Raw genomic sequence first — 17,861 nt, forward strand, 5'->3', positions numbered from 1 at the left:
TACCAGCGTTTTTTGTGCACGTATTTTAAATCCAAAGAGGATGTATCTTCAGAACTTATTCTTGGGCCTGGCCTCTTGATCAAAGCTGTGGAATAATTTGGTCTTTAGCATTATTATTATATATTGACTGCCTCCTGTTTTGTTACATGAAGCCTTCTGCAAATGTGTTTGAAGGAAAAATGTCAAACGTCTTAAGGTGAAACCTAAGAAGCATTTATCCTTGGTGAGCTGAAAACCATAAAAACCTTCATAATTGCTCCTGCCATTACTGCTTCCTGTTGACCCACCCCAGGGGACCCCAGGGTAGCCTTTAGTGACCTTGAAACAAAGTTGACTCGGGGCGCCTGGGTGGCGCAGTCGGTTAAGCGTCCGACTTCAGCCAGGTCACGATCTCGCGGTCCGTGAGTTCGAGCCCCGCGTCAGGCTCTGGGCTGATGGCTCCGAGCCTGGAGCCTGTTTCCGATTCTGTGTCTCCCTCTCTCTCTGCCCCTCCCCCATTCATCCTCTGTCTCTCTCTGTCCCAAAAATAAATAAATGTTGAAAAAAAAAAAACAACAAAGTTGACTCAGGCATCTCTTGCTTTGGGGTAGACAAAAGGCCAAAAGTTGGACATTGTCCACCGTTCGGCTCCAGGTACCTGGTAAAGAGTTGGGGGGAAAAATGTGGTTGAGGGGATGGCAGAGGCACCAGTTGCTCCCTCTTCAAAACTAGTATTTGTAAACAAAATGTTTAAGGTAATATACTGGCAAGACAGAACTGACACACACAGAAATAACACAATCAAGATAGTGAGGTATCTAAAGTGCCACTGGACGGTACTTTTTTTTTTTTTTTTTTTTTTTTTACCTCCAATGTGCCCAGGCCAAAGCTCTCCTGCCTCACATAGGAACCTGGCCAAAGCTCTAGAGAGAGGAAAATGGTCATTCCCATCCTTGAACCCACAGCTGAAGCTGAATGGGGAAACCACTCCTAACCACTTACTCTTGCCTCTTCCCATCCCGCTCTTCTCGCACCGAATCTTTTCCCCAGGTGAGGATTCTCAGGAGACTGGTTGTGCTCAAGAGATGCCAATTTGGAACAGACCAGCAAGCCCCAGGCCTTCAGTCCTAGGACTCCAAGAGGGGGCAGAGTTGACAGTGGCAACAAGGCCAACATTGGGAGTGGGAGCAGGGCAGTGTGGGCAGTTGTGTCTCTACCCATGTGCTCCCACAAAAACTCTCACCCTGGCAGAGTCAGGCCTATTGTGGCAGCCATAGCCTGTGGTTAGTAGTCATCTGCTGATACGTGAAAGGTTGAATATGGTATCAGAGAGGCAGTTTGGGAGTATACATGAATAACATATGCAAAGCTGGGTTATATCAAGGTCAAATGTTTGAAAATTCAGGCTTGCCAGTACAAGACTCATGTAGATCACAAGTTTGTGAGATACTTACTCAGTTTCCTTGATTATTTAAATATTATCTTGAATCTATTCCCAGCTGACATGATCCTTATCTATTTATTCTTTCCACCCCCCCACCATGTGCTCTTAAATAGAGGAATGGTGTGTATTACAGATTCCAAAAATGTCTTTTTCTTTATTTGGTCTCTGGGAACCCAAAATTAGCTGTTGCTATGATTGTATATTAACCAAAAAAAATCATAAATGCATACAGGTCCATCCTAGCATTAGAGTAGAAACATGACTTGGGCATTTAGAAGCTGTTACATACTGTTTTTTTATGGTGATTTACTGCTTAGTTTTAATAGATCAACAAATTATTCTGTTACAACTGAAATTGATTCCTTTCCATTAATTAAAAATGTAATGAGATACTGGTTGGATCACTTGGATCAAGTGGTTTAAATGTGTATTTACTTCCCTGTAGGATAGAAATATATAAAGCCAACATCTTAGCATTTAGGGAGGATAAAATGTGATAATGTCTGAGAAAGTACTTGGTGAATGTAAACTAACAGCCATGCGCCAAAAAATTAGCTACCTTATAAATTTATGTAGATACCCGAAGCTCGGCATAATTGAAAGTTATTTTAGATTTAATCAGTATACAAAAGATAGGTAGCATCCTTTAGAATAATGGTTATTTTAACTGTTCTACACAAATCTATCACACCCTTTGGCTCTGGAATTCCTTAGAGAAAAGAGTATAATTGCAATTGATCTTCAATCATGTTCAATCTGCAGATCTCCACACAAGAGGAATCTGTGAAACAATATGCAACCCATACTGAGTCCTATCACATACATTATTTATGTCAAGTGAGCACCTTCCTCTGGAGTAGTAGTATACTCTGTAGTTGTCTTTTCTCTTCCATATCTCTTTGTTAACTGACTTCCATAACCTAAGTCTATCTTCCCAACTCCTGTCATTGTAGGCAGAAGCATCATTGTCTTTCATATTTTATAGTGTTTTGCCTGTGTGTTCCAGGTGTGTAATAAATACTTTGCTACTTTTTTTTAAACCTTACCTTTTTTTTTTTTTTTTTTTTTTTTTTTTTTTTACTCTTTTTCTTTTAGAAACTCCTCAAGCGTTCACATTGGATTTTTCTGTCAAGACTACATTGTTGACCAGCTAATAACATCCAGGTAAGCACTGTCTTTTGTGAAGACTCCTTCATAAGCCCCTGAGAGCCAACCATTTCATTGGGCTTGAAAGTGCTGACTTGAAAGAACCATACACTTAACCGTCAAGTACACAGGAATATTATTAGTTATGTGTTAATATGTGTTAATCTCGTCTTCCCTACAAGAGTATCAAACACTCAGGGAACTGATGGAGCGTTTGTTCTATTGTGTTTTGATGTTGGCATCTTGGATCTCGGGAGCTACTTATTGCATCTTTCTTCCCAGCCTTGTCTCTCCCAGCAAAGGACTAAACTCATTTTAACAGATTAATAAACCAAAGATCCTAGAGATTAAGGTACTTACCTAGAGTCACATGACTTTTAAGGAATGATAGAGCCAGGATTTGACTGTGGCTCTCTGATTCAAGATATTTTCAGACAAAATATCTGGAGTTTACCACCAACAGAAAACACTCCCTGATGCAAGAAGCAAAGAAATTGGTAAGTAAGTGGTTAAAATTAAAAATGCAATAAAGGAATAATACTAACAATGTGTGTGGTTAATGAAGTAAGGCAAGATGGAACTAATATCCTGGACAACAAAGTCATACTTTGAAGTGGGAAGGGTGGGATGATGATTAGACTTAAAGTTTTCCAAAGTCCTTGTATTGTTTGGGAAGACAATAAAAATATTGATTAAGCTTTATTCTTTTAAGTATTCAAGTTAAAATATCTCAGGTAACTAAGAGTTTTAATTTCTAAATTAATAGAGGGAGAAAATAGAATACAAATCCAACAAAAGCATCGTATGATGATAGAAAAAAGAAACAAATAGTGAAACAAATAGAAATCACAAATAATATGGTAAAAAATAAATGCAAATATTTCAGTAGCTATAGTAAATGTAAGCCAAATAAAGTCTCCAATTTAAAAAAAGAACGCAGGGACGCCTGGGTGGCTTAGTCGGTTAGACTTCGGCTCAGGTCATGTTCTCACAGTTTGTGGTTCAAGCCCGCGTTGGGCTCTGTGCTGCCAGCTCAGAGCCTGGAGCTTGCTTCTGATTCTGTGTCTCCCTCTCTCTGGCCCTCCCCCACTCACGCTCTGTCTCTCTCTCTCAAAAATAAACATTAAAAAAATTTTTTTAAATAATAAAAAATAAAAAAATAATGCAAACAGACAAGAAAACAAAATCCAACAATATGCTATTTTTGAGACATTCTCAAAACGAAGAACATAGAAAAATGTAGGAGGATGGAAAAAGATGTCAGGCTAATATATCAGTAGAAAGCTTACCGGTAACATCAGACAAACTAAGAATAAATGAAGGTTGCTAAATAATGGTAAGTTCAGGACCCTAGGACTTCAGAATTCTAAACGTGTATGTTCATAATTACAGGTCCTTAAAATACTGAAAGCAAACTTTCACAGAACTATGAGAAAAATGTATAAATTTCTCACTGTAGTGGAGATTTCAATACACCTCAAAATAATGAATGGATAGATCTTACAAGAATCAGAAGATATGAGCAACATAATTAAGAGATTAAGGGGCACCTGGGTGGCTGTGTCAAACATCTGACTCTGGATTTCAGCTCAGGTCATGATCTCACGGTTTGTGAGTTTGAGCCCCACGTGTGGCTCTGCACTGACAGTGTGGAGCCTGCTTAGGATTCTGTCTCTCTACCTCCCTCTCTGCCCCTCCCCTGCTCATGCTCTCTCTCTCAAAATAAATAAAGTTTAAAAAAAAAACGAGACTGAATTAATAGACATATTAAATGTTGCACTTAATAGAGCATTCATATCCTTTTAATGCACACATGTGAGATATTTATGAAGATTGACCACATGTATGTCCATGTGGTAATTCTCAACAAATTTTAGATGACTGATGTTGCATAAGCCACATTCTCTAACAAACATGCAATTAAGTCAGAAATCACTAAGGGGAGAAAAATACATTTGAATATTGAAACACATGCTTGTAAATAACTTGTTGGTCAGAAAAAAAAAAAACTATGATGGGAATTACAAAATAATTGGAACTAAAGGACAATGAAGTGTAAATCCTGGATTTTCCTCACTAGGAAAAATTTTTTTCTTTTTGTTTTGTATCTAGATGAAAATATGCATTTAGCAGAGCCTAATGTGGTCATCACTTCACAATATATGTAAATCAGACCATCACACTGTATGCCTCAAACTTACATGGTGATTTATAGCAATTATTTCTCAATAAAACTGGAAAAAATAGTGAAATACCAAAATCATAGATATAGCTAAAGCAGTAATTAAAGGGAAATTAGGAATTTAAATACTTATGGAGGAAAAGACAAAATTGACAATTACATGTCAAACCTAAAGTAGAAGTAAAGAAAAAATAAAGATGAGAGTACAAAATTAATGAAAGAAAAGGCATACAATGGAGAAGATGCACAAAGCCAACAATTCGTTCTTTCTGAACGAACAATTCGACCAAATTCTGACAAACTGGGGAAAAAGTAGAAGATACAAGTAATGAGAAGAGGGACAAAACTGTGGAAACTACTGCAATGATAAAATTGACCCAAAAAATGAACAATCTGATATCAATAAATTTGAAAACTTAGATCAACTCGGGTAACTTTCTAAGATAATAGAAATTAGCAAAACTGACTTAGTGAGAAATGAAAAACCTATCTGTTCCTAAAACCATGAAAAAATTAATCAGTAGTCTGGGGTGCCTTGGTGGCTCATCGGTTAACTGGCTGGCTCTTGATTTCAGCTCCGGTCATGATTTCGCAGTCATGGGATCCACCTGCATCGGGCTCTACACTCAGCATGGAGCCTGTTTGGAATTCTCTCTCTCCCTCTTTCCCTGCCCCTCCCTCACTCATTCTCTCAAAATAGATAAATAAACTTTTTAAAAAATGTTTAATAAGATTAATCAGTAGTCAATTTTTCCTCAAAAAGAAAGGAAGGGGTAGAAGGACAGACAGACTCAGACAAAGATAGGACAAAAAAGGAAAAGGTTACAAGCTATTCTCATTCTTCAACAAAGATGGAATAATCCTGAACAAAATATTAAAGCAAATCCAGCGATTCATCAAAAAGATAAAAACCATAATCAAGTTGAATTTATTTCAGGAATGAAAGGGTTCAATATTGCAAACTTTTTAAAGCAATTCACCATACTGACAAATTATGATGGTGTGATAGGCAGAATAATAGCTCCCCAAAGATGTCCACTTCCTCGTCCCTAGAACCTGTGAGTATTTTTCTTTTTGCAGCAAAAGGGACTTGGATGTGATTGAGTTCCATACCTTGGGATGGGAGGTTATCTTGGATTATCTGGGCTCAGTCTAATAATAAATCCTAAAAATGGAAGAGGAAGGCAAAAGAGAGATGAAAAAGGGCAAGGACTTAACCTGCCTGTTGCTGGCTTTGAAAATGAAGGAAAAGGGCCATGAGCCAAGGAATGTGGCAGCCTCTGCAAGATGAAAATAACCCTCACTCATTTTTACAGCCAGCAAGAAAATAGGGACTGTGGTCCTACAACCTCTAGGAACTGAATTCTGCCAATAACCCAAATGAGCAGGAAATAGATTTTCTCCCAGAGCCTCCAGAATGGAATGCAACCTGCCAATACTGTTTTTAGTTCAGTTAGACCCATACTGGATTTCTGGTGTGCGGAAATTTATGTTGTCTTATGCTTCTAAGTTTGTAGCAATTTGTTACATCAGCAATTGAAAGCTAATACAAGATGGTACAACCAAATACTTTTAGATGCAGGCAAAAGTGTTAACTTTCAGTAACCATTCTTAATTTTAAAAAAAAGAAAGAGGGAAAAAAAAAAAAACCCTTTAACAAACCAGGAATAGAATGAAACTTCCTTAACCTGATAAAGATCTAGAGCAAACATGATACATCATTGTGAAATCATTTTTTAGTTCTTTTGAAATTAAAAAACAAAATGTTTGCTATCACATTTCTTTTTTCTTTTTTTCTTTTTCTTTTTCTTTTTTTTTTTTTTGCTATCACCATTTCTTTTCAAATTGTACTTGAGTCCTAGCCAGCAAAATAAAACAATGCAAGAAATAAAACACGTAAGAAGTAAAAAGGACAGTTGTTATTTACAGGTGGTATGATTGTCTATTTAGAGAACCCCAAATCATTTACAGAATAATACTTAGAACTAAAGACATTTCTTCAAGTTTTTCAGATTAAAAAAAAAAAGTCAACTGCATTTCCATAATCCAGCAGTTAGAAAGCACAAGCAAATAAAACATACCATTTACAAAAACAACACCAACATCAAAATATGAGAGCTAGGTTATCGTACTGGTTATCCATCTGGAGAGCAAGTAAAAATGGATCCTTATTTCATATTTAACCCAAAAGTCAATTCCAGATGGATTAAAGACTTCAATATGAAAGGCAAAACATGGAAAGATTTAGAATAAAATATAGAATAATGCATTATCTTTAGTACATGCCCATGTGATAGAAAAAATGTTCTTAAAATTCAAAGTGCAAACCAAAGGGTCAAAACTCAGCTCCTTTGAAACTTTGTCGTCAAAAGACAAAAAGTGAAAGGAGAAATCATAAACTGGACAGAAAGACCTGCAACACACATAACAACAACAACAAAAGTATCTACACCCCAGTATAGTGGTACTAACCACATACAACTGGCAAGTGCTTAAAATGTAACTAGGCCAAATTAAGATGTGTGTAAGTATGAAAAAGACACCAGATTGCAAAGAGTTAGTACAAAAAAAATATATATATATATGTATATATATATATACACACATGTATATATGTATGCATGTATTACATGTTGAAATGATATCTTGGTAAGTATATTGTATTATTAAGTAAAAAATATAAAAAATAATTTGGCCTGTTCCTTATCACTATTTTAAATGAGGCTTCTAGAACATTTGAAATTACATTTTGACTTGCATTTTATTTCTGTTGGACAGCACTGATCTAGAATATATAATGAACTCGTGCAAATCAGGGGAAAAAAACAATTTTTTAAATTGGCAAATATCACCAAAGAGGACAAATTAATAGCTAAGAAACATTGAAAAGATGTTTTAGGGAAATCAGATACGATGCAGTGTTAGTGGGAGTGTTAATTAGTATAACAGCTTTGGAAAACAATTTGACTTTACCTAGTAAAGATGAGTATGGGCATACCCTACAACCCAACAACTACACTCTTAGATATGCAAACTAGAGAAACTTGCACATGTACCACAAAGGCCATGTTTGGAAATGTTCTTAGCAGTATTGGCAAATGTCCCATCAACTGTAGTGTATTTATGTAAGGAATGATTAAACAGCATTTGAAAACAGGGGCTCCTGGGTGGCTAAGTTGGTTAAGTGTCCAAGTTCAGCTCAGGTCATGATTTCACAGTTCATAAGTTCAAGCCCCACATTGAGCTTTCCACTCTCAGCCCAGAGCCTGCTTCAAATCCTCTGTATCCCTCTCTCTGCCCCCGCCCCCAAAGAATAAAAAATAAGATGAAATTTCCAGCTACACCTATCAAAATGGTTAAATCTCAGGAACAGGGGTGCCTGGGTGGCTCTGTCAGTTAAGTGTCCCACTTTGGCTCAGGCCATGATCTCATGGTTTATGGGTTCAAGTCCCACATCGGGCTGTGTGCTGACAGCTTGGAGCCTGCTTGGATTCTGTGTCTCCCTCTCTCTGTACCCCTCCCCTGCTCATGGTCTGTATCTCAAAAAATAATAATAAAAATAAATGTTAAAAAATAAATCTTAATAACATAATAAGCAGGAAAAAAAGACATAAAAGGATATATAATTTTTTTTTCTATTTATATGAAGTTTTACAAGTCAAAATTAACAGATTATGCAGGGATTTAAACAAGAAAATTCAGGGGTGCCTTGGTAGCTCAGTCAGTTAAGCATCTGAAGCTTGATTTGGGCTCAGGTCATGATCTCATGGTTCATAAGATGGAGCCCCACATCAGACTCTGCACTGACAGTGTGGAACCTCCTTGAGATTCTCTTTCTCTCTCTGCCCCTCCCCCCCAAGAGTAAATAAATAAACATTTTTTTAAAAAACATGTCAAAACTCAAAGGGAAAAAAACTGAAGGGAGAAGTAAAAAAATTCAGATTCTTTTTTTTTCTATAGGGGGAAAAGGAATCATATGGAAGCATCCAGGAGGTTTCAGAGAATCACTAAAGCTCTATTTCTTAAACTAGGTTGTAAGTACATAGTTGTTTTACTGTTATTTTGTCTACCCTCTGCTTGATTAATAATTGTATCTACTTACTTTTTTTTTAAATTTTTTTTTAAGTTTATTTTTGGGAGAGAGTGAGAGGGGGAGGGGCAGAGAGAGATTGGGAGATTGGGAGAGAAAGAATCTATAGCAGGCTCTGCACTGTCAGTGTGGAGCCCGACATGGGGCTCGAACTCATAAACCATGAGATCGTGACCTGAGCTGAGACAAGGAGTCGAACGCTTAACTGACTGAGCCACCCAGGTGCCCCATCTACTTACTATTTAATAAAAATTTGTGTGTATCCTTTGACTCGGCAAATTCTATTTCTGAAATTCTAGTATATAGAAATAAAAATACTTGTACAAAGAATAAATGTACAAAGATATTAATTGTATTGTTACTTATATTGGGGGAAATAAAGAGAATGCTCCTAAACAATGGAATGGAAGAATACATTTTGTAATATTCATACCAAGGAATGTTAACGCTGTCATTTAAAAGAATGAATTTTTGGAATGCAAGCTGGTGCAGCCACTCTGAAAAACAGTATGGAGGTTCCTCAAAAAACTAAAAATAGAACTACCCTACGACCCAGCAATTGCACTACTAGGCATTCATCCAAGGGATACAGATGTGCTGTTTCGAAGGGACACATGCACCCCCATGTTTATAGCAGTGCTATCAACAATACCCAAAGTATGGAAAGAGCCCAAATGTCCATCGATGGATGAATGGATAAAGAAGATGTGATATATATATATGCAATGGAGTATTACTCAGCAATCAAAAAGAATGAAATCTTGCCATTTGCAACTACGTGGATGGAACTGGAGGGTATTATGCTAAGTGAAATTAGTCAGAGAAAGGCAAAAATCATATGACTTCATTCATATGAGGACTTTAAGGGACAAAACAGATGAACATAAGGGAAGGGAAACAAAAATAATAGGGAGGGGGACAAAACAGAAGAGACTCCTAAATATGGAGAACAAACAGAGGGTTACTGGAGGGGTTGTGGGAGGGGGGATGGACTAAATGGGTGAGGGGCATTAAGGAATCTACTGAAATCATTGCTTCACTATATACCAACTAATTTGGATGTAAATTTTAAAAAATAAAAAATAAATCAAAAAATAATAAAGAATGAATTTTCTTAGGGGCACCTGGGTGGCTCAATCGGTTGAGCATCCAACTTCGGCTCAGGTCATGATTTTGCGGTTTGTGAGTTTGAGCCCCGTGTCGGGCTCTGTGCTGACAGCTCAGAGCCTGGAGCCTGCTTCGGATTCTGTGTCTCCCTCTCTGCCCCTCCCCTGCTCATGCTCTGTCTCTCAAAAATAAATAAACATTGAAAAAAAAATTTTTTAATAAAATAAAGGAATGAATTTTTGCTATACTAGATGTTCTAGAGGAGTTTCCATGAGGTTTTGGGATTTGTTGAATGGGAAAAGCTTAAGATGCTTAAACTTCTATATACATGCATTTAAAAATAATTTTTTTTCATACAGAGAAAGATACAAGTGGATATATGCTGTCTAGTTATCTTTTTTTGGACATTATTTTAAAGTTTATTTATTTATTGAGAGAGAGTATGCACACACAAATGGTGGAGGGGCAGAGAGAGAGAATCCCAAGGAGGCTCTATGCTGACAGCACAGAGCCTGTCATGGGGCTCGATCCCATAAACTGTGAGATCATAACCTGAACTGAGATCAAGAGTGGGACACTTAACTGGCTGAGCCACCCAAGTGCCTCTAGTTATCTTGATTTGAGAGTTAGGAGAAATGAAGGAAGGAGGAAATGATAGGAAAAAAAGAAAATTACCACCACATCCCAGTAAATATATTGTGATCCTGTGTATATATAAAACTATAGATGTTTGTATATATTTAGAGATCCATTAAGAAATTGGGAGAAAAAAATAGAGTTGAATATATATTTACTGACACAGGGATATCAACTGAAAAAAGTTAAGTTCCAGAGTAGTATGTGTTCGGAGTCATACTAGTCATTTAAATTAAGCCAAAAGCCATATATATTCATGTAAGAGCTTTTATAAATATATCTGAACAATGAGAGATGCGGAGTATTATATTGTCTGTTAATATTGCTGATGGTTTGGATGCAGGAAGTGAGAGAAAAACAAAGATAAATCCTAAATTTTTTACCTCAGCAACTGATGACTGATGGAGACTGGTGGAGACTTATGGAGACTGGGGGAGAAATAGGTCAGGGGATGTGGGATTAATAATTCTGCTTTGAACATATTATGGCAGAGAATGTTGCTAAACATTCAAATGGAGATACAAAGTGACCAGTTCAACAATACCAGTCAGGAATTTAGAGGAATGCTATAGATACAAACACATAGATTTTGAAGTCATCAGTGTACAAGTCTGCATGAGATCTACTAGGGAGAAAGTATAGGTAGAGAAAAGGGCAGGTAAAAGGACAGGGCCCAGGATTGAGCATTTGGGAACATTAGTATTTACAGGTCATAAAGAATGATAAGCCACCAAAGGGACAAAGGTGAAGAAAACAGGAGAGTGTGGTCTTGTGGAAGCCATGAGAAGAAAGCTTTTAAATGAATGAGCAGAGAAATTCAGAAGCGATATGCTTCCCACTCTTAACTAGTTTTCATATTTATCTTTGTATGTTATCAGTTGCTACATAATAAAACAGTGATTTAAAATAAAAAATAGTCATGGGGCACCTGGATGGCTCAGTTGGTTAAGTGGCTGACTTCGGCTCAGGTCATGATCTCACGGTTTGTGAGTTCAAGTCCCGCGTCAGGCTCTGTGCTGACAGCTCAGAGCCTGGAGCCTGCTTCAGATTCCGCGTCTCCCTGTCTCTCTGCCCCTTCCCTGCTCACACTCTGTCTCTCTTGCTCTCTCAAAAATAGACATAAAAAATTTATTTAATAAAATAAAAAAAGTCATTTATTGTGCTTACAAATTTTCAGCCTGGTCAGGACTCAGGCAAGGAAGGTTAGTCTCTGCTCCACATGGGATCACCTGGGACAGCTCTACTGAAAGCTAGCAGTTTCGTTTCCAAGGTGGCTCACACATGCTGCAGTCAAGTTGGTACAGGCTGTTGGGTGGCAGCTCAGCCAAGGCCGAGGACCAAGGCCCTTAGTTCTTTTTTTTTTTTTAATTTTTTTTTTCAACGTTTATTTATTTTTTGGGGGACAGAGAGAGACAGAGCATGAACGGGGGAGGGGCAGAGAGAGAGGGAGTCACAGACTCGGAAACAGGCTCCAGGCTCTGAGCCATCAGCCCAGAGCCCGACGCGGGGCTCGAACTCACGGACCGCGAGATCGTGACCTGGCTGAAGTCGGACGCTTAACCAACTGTGCCACCCAGGCGCCCCCCAAGGCCCTTAGTTCTTCCTGTTAGACCTCTTCATGTGGCCTGGGCTTTTTCATAGTATAGTGGCTATTTCTAACAGTGGGCCTCCTAAGAAAGAGCTGAGTAAAAACTACATTTTATGACCGAGCCTTAAGTCACATAGCATTTACTTCCATTATACTCTATTAATTGAAGCAATCACAAGACCCACCCAAGTTCAAGGGGAAAGAACATAACTCCACCTCTTAATGGGGGAGTGGTGAGGTTTTGGAAGAGCACTTTGGATGGGAAATATCATTACCATTTGGTGAAAATATCTACACAAACCTAGTCTGGCTTAACAGCTAAAAAGCAAAGCCTAGCAATGTCTGCACAGATGGGTGCCAAATTTATTGACAGAGTATATTAGAAAGAAACTGCTTGGGGTGCCTGGGTGGCTCAGTCACTTAAGCGTCCAACTTCGGCTCAGGTCATATCTCACCGTTTGTAAGTTCAAGCCCCACATCCGGCTCTGTGCTGTCAGCTCAGAGCCTTGAGCCTGCTTCAAATTCTGTGTCTCCCTCTCTCTCTGCCCCTCCTCCACTCACACTCTGTCTCTCTGTCTCAAAAATGAATAAACATTAAAAAAAAAAAAACAACATTGCAACCAAGTGTATAAGAATCACATTTAATGCAGTACCTCAAAAAGAGTTCTATGCGATATATATTTCATAATTGAAGGGGAAAGCCTGGTTATAAGATGAGACATAGATTGGGCAGATACTTTTTTCATGTTAAGTGACAAAGACCACAACATTATTCATATTAACAATATCACAAATTTAGTACGTCCATATAAAAAGATCTCTTTTGAAAAATCATGTTTAATATTACCAGTTCTTTGCTATTTCATTTAATTTAAAGTTAAAATTTTTTAATGAAATAAAGAAAAAAGTAGACACTGGATGATATTCTTAGAAAAATGAAAATCCCCAAACTTGGATCAAGAAGAATCAGAAAGCTTTTGGGGACCCCTGGCTGGCTCAGCTGGTGGGACATGCGACTCTTGGTCTCAGGGTTGTGAGTTTGAGCCCCACATTGGGTGTAGACATTACTTGAAAATAAAATGTTAGGGGCACCTGGGTGACTCATTTGGTTAGGCGTGGGTTTGGGCCCTATGTCGGACACTGTGCTGACAGCTTAGAACCTGGAGCCTGTTTTGGATTCTGTGTCTCCCTCTCTCTGCCCCTCCCATGCTTGCTCTCTGTCTCTCTTTCTCAAAAATATTTTTAAAATGTTTTAATTTAAAAAAAATCTTAAAATCAGAAAGCTTGAATAACCACAGAGGAAATAAAGGGTAGTCAAATATCTAAAAGAGATGCCAGATTGCTTCATTAAAGAAGAAAATTTTAGAGGTACCTGGGTGGCTCAGTTGGTTGAGTGCCAGACTTGATTTCAGCTACCATCATGAGCCCGGGATCATGGGATCAAGCCCTATATCATGCTCCATGCTGAATGTGGAGCCTGCTTAAGATTCTCCACCCACTCCCCTCTCTCTCTCCCCTTCTGTCCCTCCCCCCTCCTGGTGTTCTCTCTCTCCCTCTCTCTCTCAAATAGAAAAAGAAAAGTGTATATGATTATCTCAGTAAATGTAAAAAATATTAATGAAGTTTAACACTCATTACTGCCAAATACGCTTAGTGAACTAGAAGCAGAAGAAAATTTAATATGAAAATGTTTATTGGAAAATTATAGCAAACATCATAATGTGGAACATTGGGAACTCCTGGGAGCTTTCCCATTAAAAGTAGAAACATAAGTATATTGATAGCACTGTACTAGAGGGTCTAATAGATTAATTAATGCCTATAAATAAAGAGGGAAAGGAAAATATTACACATTTTCTGCAGACGATGTGATGTAGGATATAGAATATTTAAGAAAATCAGCTGGTTAACTAGTAGCTCTGATAAAAGTTTAATATCAATGTGGCTGGATACAAGATTAGCCTATTTTTTTTAAGTTTTAGGAGTCCCATGATCATTCTCAGGTCAGGTGTTTTACTAGAATGATTCTCAAGACTTACTTGCAGGCTATTCTCACAGCTAAGGCTTTATTACAGCAAAAGATATCAAGTAAGAGCAGCAGAACAAAAATATGCCTTGGGTGAAATCCAGAGAAATCAAACATAGGTTTCCAAGTCTTTCCCCTCCTGGGACTGCACAGGATACACTCTTTCTAGCAGCAAACTGGAAGGATATGTGAAATGTCTGCCCAAGGAAGCTCACTCTGGTCCAGGGGTCTGAAGCTCTTATCACAGGTTGGTCACATAGGCAACTGTTTTGGCTACATGACCATCCATGATAACTGATACTCGGGACCCCAGCAGTGAAATGAGGTACATCATCAATCTTGGTGTTTGTGCAAAGCAATCCTGATAAAGTGGTACAGCATCATCCATTATTCTAGGCATACAGAACATTATCAGGAACATAAAGAGCATTCTGAAGGCCATATTCTTAGTGGTTGGCCAACAGTTAACAGGGTTCTAGGCTCCCCAAGAGACATGCAAAGACTGAGCAACCAGACCTACTGTATTAACTCTTTTCTTTGCAAAAATGAACAATGTTAACCAGTGGTTTTTTTAGTGTTTTGTTTATTTTTGAGAGAGAGAGACAGAATACAAGCAGGGGAGGGGCAGAGAGAGAGGGAGACACAGAATCCAAAGCAGGTTCCAGGCTCTGAGCTGTCAGCACAGAGCCCCATGCGTGGCTTGAACTCATGAACTGCAAGATCATGCCGTGAGCCAAAGTCGGATGCTTAACCTACTGAACCACCCAGACAGTCTTAACCAATTTTAAAATGTAAGAAGGAAAGAATCCCATTCATAATGGCAACAAAAGTATAATAAACTTAATAAGAAATAAGCACACCCTATATTAAGAAAACTGAAAAAAGTAAAGTTTTAAGAAATGGGGAAATAAATGTTATACCTAGATAGAAAGATAATATTGACTTTTGGTTCTGGATAAAAAGGGAATAAATACACATCTTACTCCTCTACAAAGATCAGCTAAAAAACAAAACAAAACAAAACCACAAAAACCCTGGACATTATACATAAAATAAACCAAAATGACTCTGAAGTCTTACTGGCTTGGGACTTTGGGATCACAGGATGATATAGTGATGATACACCTGGGTTTTCTCTTTTGGTCTCCTATACCCTAGACTGGGTGCTAGAGAAGCTAGAAACTAAGAAAGGCCAACAGGAATACACACACAAAAAGCCCCCCACAAGCTGCTTCTCTAGCTCATGCCCCAAGAAAGGGGCTACCTACCAAGAGAGAAATAGACAATACTTCCCTACCCTACCAAACAACATGGAACAAAACCATGGTCTCTCTCTACTCCTATCAGCAATACCTCGGGAATGGGGAGCCTAGAGTGCCACTCCCAACTGTAATGTGGCACCACCCCTCACTTCCAGAGGGGTTGTATTAGAGAAGACTGAATGGGAAGTTGGGATTTTTTTTTTTTATCCCTGCTGGTGGTATTGAGGCCCCTCTATAGTGTCAGTGGAGGCCACATGGGGATTCTGGATGTGTTCCCACCAACCATAAAATGGTGCTCCTCCCTTTACCCTTCAGTATCAGAGAAGGCTGAGTGTGAAGATGGAACTTTCACCAACACCCAACAATAACGAGGCCTCCCCTCCCAACAAGTCACCCCTCCCCTCTCACCCACGGTGATGTCAGGCATAGTGGGAGGTAAGATACCTGACTTCCATACAAAGGAACAAGGCACTGAGGTACCACTTCCCTCTTGAGGGATCAAGAAAGTCAAATGGGAAGTCTAGAATTTCACCCCCACCTGGCAGTAAGGAGGTGGTACCCCATTCCTCTCTGGCATGGTGTCACAGACAACCTGCTAAAATAGATTTATGTGAGATCCAGAGTCTCAGGGGCGCCTCAGTGGCTCAGTTCGTTAAGCATCCAACTTCAGCTCAGGTTATGATCTCACATTTCATGAGTTCAAGCCCCACGTTGGGCTCTGTGCTGATAGCTCAGAGCCTAGAGCCTCCTTCAGATTCTGTGTCTCCCTTTCTCTCTGCCCCTCCCCTGCTCACACTGTTTCTCTCTCTCTCTCTTTCTCTCTCTCTCTCGAAAAAGGAATAAACATTTAAAAAAAAAAGTTTTTTAAAGACCCAGAGTCTCATGTCTCTAAATGTCCAGGGTACAATTAAAAAAAAAAAGATCACTCACTATACCAAGAACCAGGAAAATTTCAACTTGAATGACAAAATACAACTTTAAAAATGCTGACACCAAAATGAATCAGATGTCAGAATTATCTGACAAGGATTTTAAAGCAACCATCATAAAACAGCTTCATCAAGCATTTGTGATGAAACAAATAAGCTTGAAACAAATAAAAGCAAAAAGTCTCAGCAAAGAAATAGAGTCTAAAGTAGAACCAAATGGAAACGTTCAATTCAGTGGGTAAGCTCAAAAAAGAATGAAGACAGAGGAAAGAACCAGTTAACTTGAAGATAAGACAATTAAAGCTACCCAATCTGAACCACAAAGAGAAAATAGAAAAAAATAATGAAATGGTCATCAGCAACCCGTGGAAGTATAACAAAAGATATACATTTGTGTAATCAGAGTCCCAGAAGAAGAGAAAGAAGGAGGGGCTGAAAAAGTATTCAAAGACATGATGGCTACATGAAAAGATGCTCAACGTCGCTCCTCATCAGGGAAATACAAATCAAAACCACACTCAGATATCACCTCACACCAGTCAGAGTGGCCAAAATGAACAAATCAGGAGACTATAGATGCTGGAGAGGATGTGGAGAAATGGGAACCCTCTTGCACTGTTGGTGGGAATGCAAACTGGTGCAGCCGCTCTGGAAAACAGTGTGGAGGTTCCTCAAAAAATTAAAAATAGACCTACCCTATGACCCAGCAGTAGCACTGCTAGGAATTTACCCAAGGGATACAGGAGTATTGATTAATAGGGGCACTTGTACCCCATTGTTTATAGCAGCACTCTCAACAATAGCCAAATTATGGAAAGAGCCTAAATGTCTATCAACTGACGAATGGATAAAGAAATTGTGGTTTATATACACAATGGAGTACTACGTGGCAATGAGAAAGAATGAAATATGGCCCTTTGTAGCAACGTGGATGGAACTGGAGAGTGTTATGCTAAGTGAAATAAGCCATACAGAGAAAGACAGATACCATATGTTTTCACTTTTATGTAGATCCTGAGAAACTTAACAGAAGACCATGGGGGAGGAGAAGAAAAAAAAGAGAGAGAGAGATTAGAGTGGGAGAGAGCCAAAGCATAAGAGACTGTTAAAAACTGAGAACAAACTGAGGGTTGATGGGGGGTGGGAGGGAGGGGAGGGTGGGTGATGGGTATTGAGGAGGGCATCTTTTGGGATGAGCACTGGGTGTTGTATGGAAACCAATTTGACAATACATTTCATGTATTAAAAAAAAAAAGACATGATGGCTGAAATTTTCTAAATTTGTCAAAATACATAAACCTATAGATTCAAGAAGCTGGACAAATCATAAACAGGACATACCGAAAGAAATCACCCCAAGATACATCATATTTAAACTTCTTAAAACTAGAGACAAAGGAAAAAATTTTGAAAGCAATGACAGAGAAATAACACCTATAGGAGGTTTTTTTGAATGACATCAGATTTCTCAT

At 38.5% G+C, this 17,861-nt stretch overlaps 1 long non-coding RNA gene across 1 annotated transcript in view; it reads left to right on the plus strand.

Moving 5' to 3' along the window:
- The window catches only part of LOC122487204, a 97,883-nt gene that overhangs the window by 1,805 nt on the left and 78,217 nt on the right, over positions 1 to 17,861 (plus strand). The window contains exon 2 of the long non-coding RNA XR_006298328.1: positions 2,519 to 2,587. This is a non-coding gene — a long non-coding RNA (uncharacterized LOC122487204). The remainder of the gene's footprint in view (positions 1 to 2,518; positions 2,588 to 17,861) is intronic.

The sequence above is a fragment of the Prionailurus bengalensis genome, chromosome A2, assembly GCF_016509475.1.
Source record: "Prionailurus bengalensis isolate Pbe53 chromosome A2, Fcat_Pben_1.1_paternal_pri, whole genome shotgun sequence".
NCBI classification, from domain to species: domain Eukaryota; kingdom Metazoa; phylum Chordata; class Mammalia; order Carnivora; family Felidae; genus Prionailurus; species Prionailurus bengalensis.